Source organism: Ochotona curzoniae, unplaced genomic scaffold (assembly GCF_017591425.1).
Source record: "Ochotona curzoniae isolate NIBS_2020 unplaced genomic scaffold, NIBS_Ocur_1.0 scaffold_3208, whole genome shotgun sequence".
Taxonomy (NCBI): Eukaryota; Metazoa; Chordata; class Mammalia; order Lagomorpha; family Ochotonidae; genus Ochotona; species Ochotona curzoniae.
This window is the reverse complement of record NW_024467106.1, coordinates 34,395,401-34,407,584: the sequence shown is the minus strand read 5'-3', so window position 1 is coordinate 34,407,584 and position 12,184 is coordinate 34,395,401. Positions and strand designations below refer to the sequence as shown.

Sequence of the window (12,184 nt, the reverse complement as noted above, 5' to 3'; positions counted from 1 at the left end):
ATTTAATGATAAAGCATGATCAGATTTATAGAAAAAAGGAGAGACAGAGAGAAAGATCTTCCATCAGTCGATTCACTCCACAAATTGCAGCGATGGCCAAAGCTGAGCCAATCAGAAGCCAGGAGCTTCTTCCGGGTTTCCTGCCTGGATGCAGTAGGCTTTGGGCCATCCTCCCCTGCCTACCCAGGCACATGCAGGCAGCTGGGTAGGAAGTGGAGCCGTAGGAATCCTATCTGAGGCTGCCTGGAATCCCAGTGCCTACATGGTAAGGATTTAGCCACTTAGCCATCACACCAGGCCAGTCCAGAAACATCTTAAAATTAAATTTTCTACCAAAATAGAACCCACCAAAAGTGATCCATATCAATGATTTTGACATTCGAATTAATTTTAAAAAGTGAAAACATAATGTAATGACAATTCCAGAAGAATTAAGTGATTTCTTGATTCCCAGATTGGCACTACTCTGAGAGTTCATAGCTGCCTACGGCCCGGAAGAGAAGGAAGGGAAAGAATTTACTTTTCCAAATGATTGCTTCCATACTTGATGAGCTGAGGGACAGGAATTTGCTTTAGCCTCAGGAGATCACTGCCGTACTGCACCCTCCTGGTAGAATTTTCGAAAGCAGTGTGGCTGCTTAGGTTCTCATTGGGGCTATTGTATGACTTCTGGGCAGGAAGAAAAGTCTCTACTTGCACTTTCCCCCTTATGATATGCTTGTGAATGGAGAGAGCTGTTTCAAAGACTCTGAGATGTGAGTGCAGTTTGACCCTTCCAAGCCTGGGACGGATGGAAAAGCAGACAGGTGGGTGAGTGGGAAGCTAGAAGTTAGTGTCTTACTTGGCACTCTCATCATTAACACAATGGAGTAGTGGATATTGTTGCCTCTTGCAATAATTTAATTGCCCGTTTCTGAATGAAGAGCAATTTACCTTTAAATAATTCAGTTTGTCAACTTTCAGATGTGCCCCACCCCCAATAAAAGCAAAACTTGTATTCTATGAAACTGATTAAAAAACAAAAAACAAAATTGTTGCACATAAACATTAAAATCATGCAACAATTCAGGCCCACTGGCCAAATCTTTACCTTGCATACTCTGGGATCCCATATTGGCACCCAGTTCCTTGCTTGTAACCCGGGAAAGCAGTAGAGAATGGTTCAAAGCCTTGGGACCCTGAAGTCCCATGAGAGATCCAAAAGAAACTCCTGGCTCCTGGGTTTGGATCAGCTCAGCTCCCCCCATCGGGACACGTATTAGGAAGTGGGCCAGTGGACACAAGATTTTTGTATCTCCTTTCTGTAAATTTGCCTCACTAATGAAAAGTAGAAAAAAATATCTTTTTAAAAATGCAAAAATTTGAAATGTATTCCACAATTTAGTAAGATGATATAAATAAATCAATACGCCTAGCTATATATTGTTTTGAGGTATTCATATCATTTTGTGGTGTTTTAAGCAAACATTGGAGACAATTGAACTAAATCAGATTCCCATTGTTGCTGCTGAAAACAGTCTGTTCATTTACCGCGAAGTCCAGGTTAGAGGACCCCGAGGGGTTTGTGTGTGTCCCCGTTCTGTGTCGGCCAGTGCCCCTGGATTCTAATGTAATGGGCAATGTGCTCTTTCTTATGGTAGTTTAATTTTCTTTCATTGTTTTTTAAACACAATATTCAGTGCTCCTAAGAGTTGCTATCTTGTACCCCGAATAATTTTCTCGTGATTTCCTCAAATTTTCTAAAAGCTTGTTTTGCAGGTTGCTCAGAAAATTATTAAATGACTTGTAGGAGTCTTGATAATCATCCTTAGATAGAATTAATCTCTGATCTAGAATTCAGAGAGAATGATATGAATATGATCCGGGGCTCAGGAAACAGGAGACATAGTCTGCCTCCCAGTGGAATTTGGGTTAAGAAAGGAGATTGTGTAAAATCCTTCAGAAATTTCTGAGAACTTATGGCATTGAATAGATGAATTTAAGAGTGGGAAATTACACCTCAGCACTTGCGCTGATCATACAAAGTCCTTATTCAACACATCAACATTCAAGGCATTTTGCTACTCTAATTCTTCAACTATTGGTGTTGAAAATGTCTCCTTAAATTTTGAGGTACTTTCATGTGGCTGGTCATTGGTGGAAAACAGGAATGTATATACAACGGTGAACATTCTTGGTTAAATTGCAACGTGTCTTTGCTGGAGTATTTCTCTGTACTTGTGTTGCCAGCATCAAAGGAAAGCAATGATTTTACACACAAGATTTTATATGTAAGATTTTACGGTATGCTTTCATTTCTTGTGAAAATATTTTGCAATTATAATATATAATTTAATCTCTTATTTTAATTTTAATATCTTATTTTGAAAACTATATTGCAGAAGAAAGCGGAAAAATAAATTTTCTGCTGCAGTGTTCCTATGCAAAATCTTCTGATAATTCAGTTTCATGATACAGTCATGTGATCTAGTGATAGGTAAATAAGGTGCGCATAAAAAATGATCTTGAGGAACCAACTTAGCTCAAAAGGATTATGTAAAGAGAATTATTTCATCTTTTAGAATACTTTAAAAGACACATTGGAAACCAAGTTTTTTACTTGAATCATATCCACACACAACTCTACAGATCTAAATCTTCCTCAGTAAATGTTACTATTGTTTGATTGATTAATTTTAAAGATCAGCAAGAGCTATTTTTAGATCTATGTTTGCAAAGTGTTACTGCTTTATTTTCAAAGGCTAAATTTGAATTCTTTCAGAAAAATTAATTGGATCTCTTAAATCCCTGAAATATTTTCAATGACATTTGGAAGGTTATTTAAGATACATTTATTTACATTAGAAATAACAATTTTTAAGGAACAAAATCGCTAGATTAAAACTAAGTAATGCACCTTAATTATTATGGGATTTCTTCAGTTCCCTAGGCAAAATGTTTTTGAATTTTCATGTGTTAGATGCATCTGCAGTATTTAAACATCAGCTGACTTATTTGGGATCACTGTGAAAAAGAGAATACACCCTACAAAACTACTACAGAAGTGCCCTAAATGTTACTAAATGCAAAATAAATGTGCATATCAATGAGCACTATCATTCAATACAATAGCAAATCTTACACTCAGGCTAACACTGAAGATCAATTTATTATTTACATTTATTTCAAAAATTCATATATATTTATTGTTTTTATTTGGAGATGCACGTAAATATGCCCTACACAATTAAATCTGTATTTCTAAATTAATTGACACATTTTATTTTATTTAAATGGAAATTATATTCATAATAACAATTAATAGCTGTTCCTATCCTGGGGAGACAAGGAAGTCAAATGCAAATTTCAGACTTAGTGTGAACATGCAACTCACTTAGTCAAAGGAAAAAAGCACATTATATCGCAAAATCAAACTTCACCAAATGTATTTCGGAGAGACAAGTTTTTTTCTTTTTTTCTTTTTTTTCGTTTTAATATTGTTTATAAAATTGAGAAGCATGCATGCACAGGTGAGTCTCTGATTAGAATGAACAGAGTTGAGACATGGAAGAAGGTGACGTGGACAAGTGTTTCAGTTTTATTTTTCTCCTGTTTCCACAGCATGGCGGCCTCCATGGTGGGCTCGCTGCTGCGCAAGTTGAAGCAGGTGGCTCCCTTATCTGCTTCTCTTCAAGTTCGAGGTTACTGTGTAGACTGAAGAATGCTGAGTGATGTGAAGAGCCGGACATTGGCCTACGAGTTCGCAAATGAGAGGCTAAGAATCAACTTACTCGGGAAGAACACCATTTTACCGAAGGATTTTCAGAAAGTGGCTGATGAAGAAATTGCTGCCCTTCCGCGGGACAGCTGTCTTGTGAGGATCAGAAACCGCTGCGGCATGACGTCCCAGCCACATGGGATGAAGAGGCGCTGGAGGCTGAGTCGCATCGTCTTCCGTCACTCAGCTGACCACGGACAGCTTTCTGGGGTGCAGCTCCCTATGGTAAACCCGAAACTGCTGAGGTGACGGGGCAGCCAGCTCTGGCTGAAAGACTGTCCTGCTGGTCCAGCCTTGGCTTTTGCAGAGCTCCAGGAGTGCTGGGCCACTGCTTACTGTCAAACCATATCAGCTTCCATGGATGAGGAGCAGTAATCTGACAATACCTTAGAGACCACGGTAAGGGAAAGAATGTTCCAAGGAGGTCACTTGAGTGGTTTTGAAAGTTCTGAATTGTTGGTTTCATTGCTCCAGGGTTGAGAAAATCCCTGCAAGGTCTATTGTCTGGTCAAGTCCATCTTAGCGGATCCAGAGACTTCGGATCGTGCTGCAAAGCTTGACCAAGAGAATTGTCTACTTCGTTGTGCTTTCCAGTATCTAATGAGGCAGTTGATGTGCTTTGGTGACTTAGATGAGCTGCCTGTCATGTCCCCCACATGCATCTGGACATGGCATCAGCAACCGAACAGGTCAAATCTTAATATATGCACTCCAAGTTCAGACCACATATATTGTAATTTTCCCTGTGGCTCAGGACTGAGTCCAGTGGTTTAACTGGGAGTTCTCCCAATGTGATCTCAGACTTGGATCTTTTTTTTTAAGATTTATTATTATTATTATTTTATTGGAAAGGCGCATATATAGAGAGGAGAGACAGAGAGGAAGACCTTCCGTCCGATGATTCACTCCCCAAGTGACCAACGCTATGCTGATCCAAAGCCAGGAGCCTCTTCCGGGTCTCCCACATGGGTGCAGGGTCCCAAAGCCTTGGGCCGTCCTCGACTGCTCTCCCGGGCCACAGGCAGGGAGCTGGAAGGGAAGCGGGGCTGCTGGGGATAGAACTGGCACCCATGTGGGATCCCAGGTGTGCAAGGCGAGGACCTTAACCACTTGCGCCACTGCGCCGGGCCCCAGACTTGGATCTTGTGTGTGTTGGCTAGTGTAGTGCCAGAGTATGTCCATTACTTATACCTCTCAATGCACGTACCAGTGGCTGAAGCTGCCTGGTCAGTTCCCATCCCATTCCTATCTCTCACGCAAGCTGACGGGTGCTGCAACCTAGCCCAGCCCAACCTACCATAGGCCTAGCCTTCACACAAACCAGCAGTGTTGGGACATAATTGAGGCAATTTCCAATAACCCCCACCAGGCCCACCTTCAGCCCTGGTTTATATGTGTGCTATCATGTACTACAGTCCAGCCCAGTCCATACTGCATACTATTTGTAGCACATCCATGGGTGCTACAGGTTGAGTTGACCACAGGCCCAGCCCACATGTATACTGATGGGGGTTGCTGCCTTGATTTGCTTGGCCCACCCCCAGTCTTGGATCCCATGCTTACCAGTGACAGCTGCAGCCCATTGGGGAAGCCTCCATATTTCCTTACCAGCTTCACTACCAATTCCAGATCTGTGCCTGCCGGATGGCCCTGCAGTCAAGATTGTCATGACTTATAATCAATCCCAGCACTTGTCAGTAGGTGCTGCGGCATAGCCTGGCTGGTCCATATCCACTCTGACTCTCATGCATGCCAGAAGGTGTGAAAACCTAGCCCAGCTGACCTGCCCCCAGACTGGTCAATTCCCAGTCCCAGTTCTCAGGCTCACTAGTGGAAGAAGTGGTCCAGCAAGGGAGTCCCCATGTTCCACTACCAGACCTACTCCCAGCTCAAGGTCTTTCATAAGCCAGCAGGTCTTGCAACCTACTTTGAGATGACGAGCCTTCAGCTTTGGCATTTGCCAGCATGTGCAATTGTCTAATTCAAGCCAACTCACCCCCAATCCCAGCTCTTACCTGAGAGTATAGTAGCCTAGCCCAGCCTGGCCAACCACAGCCCTTATGTGAACTGGTGAGTGTGAACTGGATTGTAGTCCAATCCAGCCTGACCTGCACCCTGTATTGGCTCTCAGTCGTGCTAATGTATGTTCTATATAGTGTCATCCCCAGCTGCCCCCAGATTTGATGCAGACATATGTTGATATATGCTGTAGCTTAACCTGTATGGCCAACACCCACTCCTGGCACTCCTAGCTCAGCCTTGCCTGCCCCCAGATCTTCTCTCATTTGACCCAGTGGGTGTCACATTGGCAAGGCCTGTCCCACATCCATTCTGTGTATCACAACTGCCAGTGGTAGCTGGGGCCTAGCCCAGCCTGGCCTTCTCCAAACTCAGGCTGTATACATAATAATGGGTGCTGTAGCCTTGCCCAGTTAGGTCTTCCCACAGCTGTTTCTCCCATACTCCCCAGTGAGAGCTACAGCACAATACTGGAGTACACAGAGTTCTGATAGCCAGCCCATCCCCAGCATCAGATTCTGCATACGTTGGCAGGTGTTTCAAACCAGCCTGCCATGGCCCACCCATAATCTCAGCCCTCACTGGTGTTGGAGCTTAGCTTGGCTTAACATGACCCATATGCTGTCCTGGTTCTAGTGTATGTTACAGCCCCACAGAGGTGACCCCACAAGTTCCCTACAAGATTTTCCCTGACATTTGGTTCTTTCACATTTGGGATTGGGGCAAAGGAGAGAGGGTGCTGCAGCCCAGCCTAAGATTGCTCATCCTGGCTGTGACACCCACAGGCGGAACTAGTCCAGCCAGGCATTCCACCCCCTACTCCACCCAGGTCCAGTTTTTGTGTGCCAGTGGGTGATCTTATTTAACCCAGCCCAAATCTGTTATGTAGCTGGTGGTTGCCTTGGCCTGACCCAGACATGCCTTCTGGTTTCCCTCTTTTGAACTACTTGGTCTCAGCTCCCTCTCCTACCTGCAACACAGTGGCCTATTACAGCATTAGTTGATAGTACAATCATAAATGTCACACTTTTCAACTAGAATATTTCAAAGTCAAAATGTGTTAAATTGCTTTAGCTTCAGTGATAATCATGTGGATTCAATTTGTTTTAGTATAGACACATTTAAGCATCAGCTACACTCAAATTACTAACACAAAATCAAAACACATTCTTTAACATGAAAAGTTCATGAAAAAAATCCTGTCAAAAGATTTCATTACACATATACACACAAATTATACAGATATTTGTAGTTAGCCAAATCCTTGAGTAAGGTAACTGGAGTTTTAGTGAATCAGGAGAAAGAACAGAAGGAATATAATCATTTGCTAACTTTTTTAGTAGAAAGTCAAAGCAACTTACTAACTTTTGCCTTTTTCTTTCAATTTGCTCTCTGCAGGGCCAGGACTTTATATATCTTGAGGCAAATATGTCTTTTATCATCTTTCTTCGCCGGTTTGAGTTTGGTGAGGTGGAGATACTTTCATCATGAAAGACTGTTTGATCTGAGTGGAGTGCACTTATCAGGCTAGTGACTCTTCAAGGAGACTGCCTTCCAGTAAATTGCTGATGATGTAGGTCTCAGAAATGCTCTGTCAACATTCTCCCACTATGTCCAACATATAGACACTCGGATTTAATTGCCTAATCATTACTCAATCATGTTTTTAAAACACAATTTTTAAATTGTGTGTGTTTCAAAGTAACGTAAAAGTGAGTGAAACCTTCTTATCCTCTTTATGTAACTCCTGTCACATGCAAATACGGATAATTTGAATTCCCCCTTTATTATTTTTAGGAATTTTTCTTTCCTTTGTTAAATGTCTCTGAATAAAAACTTCTAGTATTTTATTGTAGTGAAAGTAGACATCTGACTTATCACATATCTTGGTGGACAGGATTACAGCCTTTCTCCAGTCAATAAGATGCTGAATATGGGTTTGTCATACATAATCTTTTTTATTCAAAAATGTTTCTTCTGCATCTGATTACAGAGAGTATCATGTATTGATTCTGAATTGGATTGAATGTTTTTTCTGCATGTCTTGAAATGACGTGATTTTATCCTCGATTTTTTTGGTGAGATGTATTATATAATCGGTTTGCTTTTGTTGACTCTAATCTGTATCCCTAGGACAAAGCAGACATGATGGTGAATCAGTGTTCTCATATGCTGTTAGGCTCAATTTGTTAGGAAACACTAACAGCGATGTTAAGGATTTCCCATTCATGCTCATGAGGGCTAATAGTCAATAGTCAATAATATATTTCCGTTATGCCCTTATCTTGTTTTAGAATCAAGTTATCAGTTATCCACAGAATCAGTTTGAAAGTGTGACTTCCTTTTCAATTTTTTTGAATAGTTTTAGAATAATTTATCTTCCAGATCTTAAAAAAAAAAAAGGATTTCCGGACATATTATAGGACAACTAAGACAACCTGATACTGGTACAAAAACAGACATGTCTGCCAATGGAACAGACTACAGATTCCCCAAATTAACATGAACATTAAGTAATCTCTGGCATATGAGCTAAATCTAAGGACAAACAAGTTTCTTTGAGAAATGATTTTGGGCAAAATAAATCTCTGTATTCAGAAACAACTCACAGTGGATCTAAGAGCTAGAAATAACGCCTGAAAACATCAAATTACCAAAGGAAAATAGAGGAAATATTGCAAGATATTGGCACAGGCAAGCACTTCTTGGATAAGACTCAAGGAAATAAAAACAAAAACCAACAAATGGGATTACATCAAGAAGGAAGTGATAAAGGAGTAAATGAAAGAACAGGGGGAAATGTTTGTAAACCATTATTTTCATAAAGGATTGATACACCGGATGTAAAAGAAGCCTAAGAAAGTCAACAAGCAAAAGAAGCAATCCTGTTAAATAGCAGGATAAGGGTGAAAACAGGAGTTTTTCAACGAATGAAATACAAATGGCCAACAGAAGGCTGGTAACTTGCTCACATTCACTAACAATCAGGCAAGTGCAAAGAAAACAACAGTGTAGATTTACAGTTCAAATGGTCATCATCCAGAATTCCAAAAAATAGTAAATATTGGTGAGGATACATGGCAAATACACTTACACAATGCTGGCAGGAATGTAAGCCAGTACAATTATGCAAGACAGCATGGACAGTCCTCAGTAATCTGAAAACAGGTGTACCATATGACATAGCCATCCATTCCAGGGAATTTACCAAAGAAAATAAAATTAGCATATGAAGGAGTGTCTGTATCTCCATGATTATAGCGGCTCAACCTACAGTAGCCATGATATGGAATTTAATCCAAATGTCCATCAGCTGATGACCGAATAAAGTATGTATGCATAAACACATGGATATTTATAGATAAGATGGAGTACTACTTGGCCATAAAATGGATTAAATCCTTCCACAAAAAAAAAAAAAACAGGATGCAATTGGATACCATTATGCTTGATGAAATAACTTAAATCCATAAAAGACAAATACTATTTTTCCCTAGTTTGTGATAACCAATGTACATACTAAAGTTTATGAGCAAAATCAACATTATGAGATTTGATTACTTTTTCTATCCCTTGTCTATACTTTCAAGGAATAGTGTTTTTTCTATGTTTTACTTGTGAATTCTTTATTTAGTGAAAGTTTAAGCTTGTAATTATAATTTAATTAAAGGGATATCATAAAAATTCAAAAATAAGGAAGGATTAAAGGACAAACATAGGCGTGAGGAAGAGAGGGAAGAGAGAGTGTCAAATGTCATTATGCTATTAAAATCATATATATCAAACACATAAAACATGTTCTCTTTAAATAAATAAAAAATAAAAAGTGGCAGAGAAAAAAATCTGATGTCTGACCTTATATTTGTTGAGCGAATTCCTTTACTGCCTCAGTCTTATTTTAAATGTGTGGAATAAAAGCAACTTTTAATACAAGAATGGAATTCACTAAAAAAAAAATTTATAAAATGAACAGATTTCTAAAAGTCTGATAATGTCATCTCACTAAAAAAAAACAAAATTCAGGGAAACGTACAGGCTGATCAACCATATTATCCACGAGGGTGACAGAGAATGAGACCCATGAAGCTGTGGCTGCTGACCAGCCTATCACCGTGCACAGCATCACCACCCCATCTCCCACTCCTGACACCTGCAGCCCTCCTGTTCCTAGGAACTGAGTATTTCCGTTGCCGCTCCCTCAAACAGCATGCGCTCCGTCTAGAGAACTAGTTTCAGATTTGAAACCCAAGCTGCCCTGGTGCGCACAAAATTTGAGGATGGGAAAACATTTCCAGTTCCTATAGAAAAAGTGTATGCTTTCTGCAATCAAAATGCATATTGAGAAGAATTCCCTCAGAAAAGGAAAGGAATGACACAAAATACAAATGGTCAGACAACTACAAAATACCCAAAATATTATGTTTTCACTTGCAATCCTGAAACACACAAAGTGATTTACAAAATACAAATAAAATAACTATGAACGTGGCATACCCACTTGACACTGCTTGAAATCGCCATTAAAATACTTTGGACAAGATGCTGGACTCTATGCTTGGTATATGCTTACAATGAAAGAATCTCAACTGAACTTGAAATGTGGTTATGCAACAAGGTGGAGGAATCCACCATGGGGGGAGGGTTGGGAAGGTGGGGGGAAATCCCAGTACCTATAAAACTGTGTCACATAATGCAATGTAATTAATATAAAAAAAAATACTTTGGTCTCCAGTAGGACTGCTGTTTTTATTTTGCCCTCAGAGCTTGCAGGCTAGTTACTGTGTTGTGTTGGAACAAGAGGATTTTGGCACCATGCTTCTAGTGTTACAGTCTTATCGATCAATTTCAGAGACAAGATACTAATTTAAGCAATTTTTGGCTAAAATCGTAAACCTGAAAATAATACCCAAATAGCACTGCTGAGAAATTAAGAAATTAAGAGACTTGCTGATCTGCACAAAAGGTATAAAAGTAATGAACAAGAGGAAAGCGGTGTCAGGATTTCAGAACGTATGCAACATAGAACAATCAAGTTGTTCATCTGGGCTTAATTTTATTTCATGAACACTCCTTTAGTGAAAGTGATTATAAGAATATCAAACCGGGTCCCGGCGCAGTGGCGCAGTGGTTAAGGTCCTCGCCTTGCACACCCGGGATCCCATATGGGCACCGGTTCTATCCCCAGCAGCCCCGCTTCCCTTCCAGCTCCCTGCCTGTGGCCTGGGAAAGCAGTCGAGGACAGCCCAAAGCTTTGGGACCCTGCACCCGCGTGGGAGACCCGGAAGAGGCTCCTGGCTTCGGATCGGCATAGCATCAGCCGTTGCGCTCACTTGGGGAGTGAATCATCGGACGGAAGATCTTCCTCTCTGTCTCTGCTCTCTGTATATTCGCCTTTCCAATAAAAATAATAATAATAATAAAAATAAATCTTAAAAAAAAAGAATATTAAATCGGTAAAAAGAAACAGAAAAACCAGAGGCTTGGCCAAAAATTTCATTGTAGGATGTGGAAGAGCATTAATGAAGCTATTTTGAAACAAGACTCAGGCAGGAACAAGATGAAATGTTAAAAATCATCCAAAAACTGTCTGCTATTTAACGCAGAAAAAAATGACCTCCACGCCAGTCAGATTTCACACAGCATTGGACTGTTCAAAAAATGCTTCTGAGGCTCAAGTGATTTTAAGTGCACAGACGGGGGAAGCTTAGACCTCAGGTGGGTGATAAAGAGCTTGTCACCAGTTTTCAGGAATTTGAAGGGAATCCATGTTCTCTGGGATGGCTTCTCCATGGTGCTCCTATTTCATTGTGGTAAAAAAAAAAAAAACACTCATCTGCTTTTTGAACTGAAATTGTATTGAGAACTTTTCTCCTGATGATTGTTTCATGTTAATGTAATGTGAACACAAAAAGAATAAACTTTATGTACTTCATGAATACAATTTTTAGAATGTATTTCCTCCCTCCATCCAATGCTTTCTTTATTCTCTTTCGCTCTTTTTGTTTTATTTGATTGTTGGTTATAGCTAATACCCATGCTGAAATAGGGTTATTATATATTTTACTCTTTAATCTTTTTTATTTGGTAGAACATTAAGCCATTGCCTGTAATGTTAAATAAAACTGTTATTGCAAAACTGAACAAAGGGAAGGGAAGGCATAGGAAGGGAAAAGAAGGAGAGGATAGGGAAGGGAAGAGGAGGGGAGGGGAGGGCAGGGGAAGGAAGGGGAGGGGAGGGGAGGGGAGGGCAGGGAAAGGAAGAAGAAAACAAGTTGTTTTGAGGATGATATTTTTAAGGTTCCAGCAAGGACAAAGCAGTAATGGCAGTACGCCCTCCCACAATCCTTCTTCTAAAAAACTTATCCTAAATGATCATAATTTCCCAAAATTTAGTCATGATTGCTAAGT

The 12,184-nt window shown here is 40.3% G+C and overlaps 1 pseudogene; it reads left to right on the top strand.

Moving 5' to 3' along the window:
• The first annotated feature begins 3,601 nt into the window (after positions 1-3,601).
• Positions 3,602-4,006, top strand: LOC121144956 (annotated as a pseudogene).
• Positions 4,007-12,184: the final 8,178 nt, after the last annotated feature.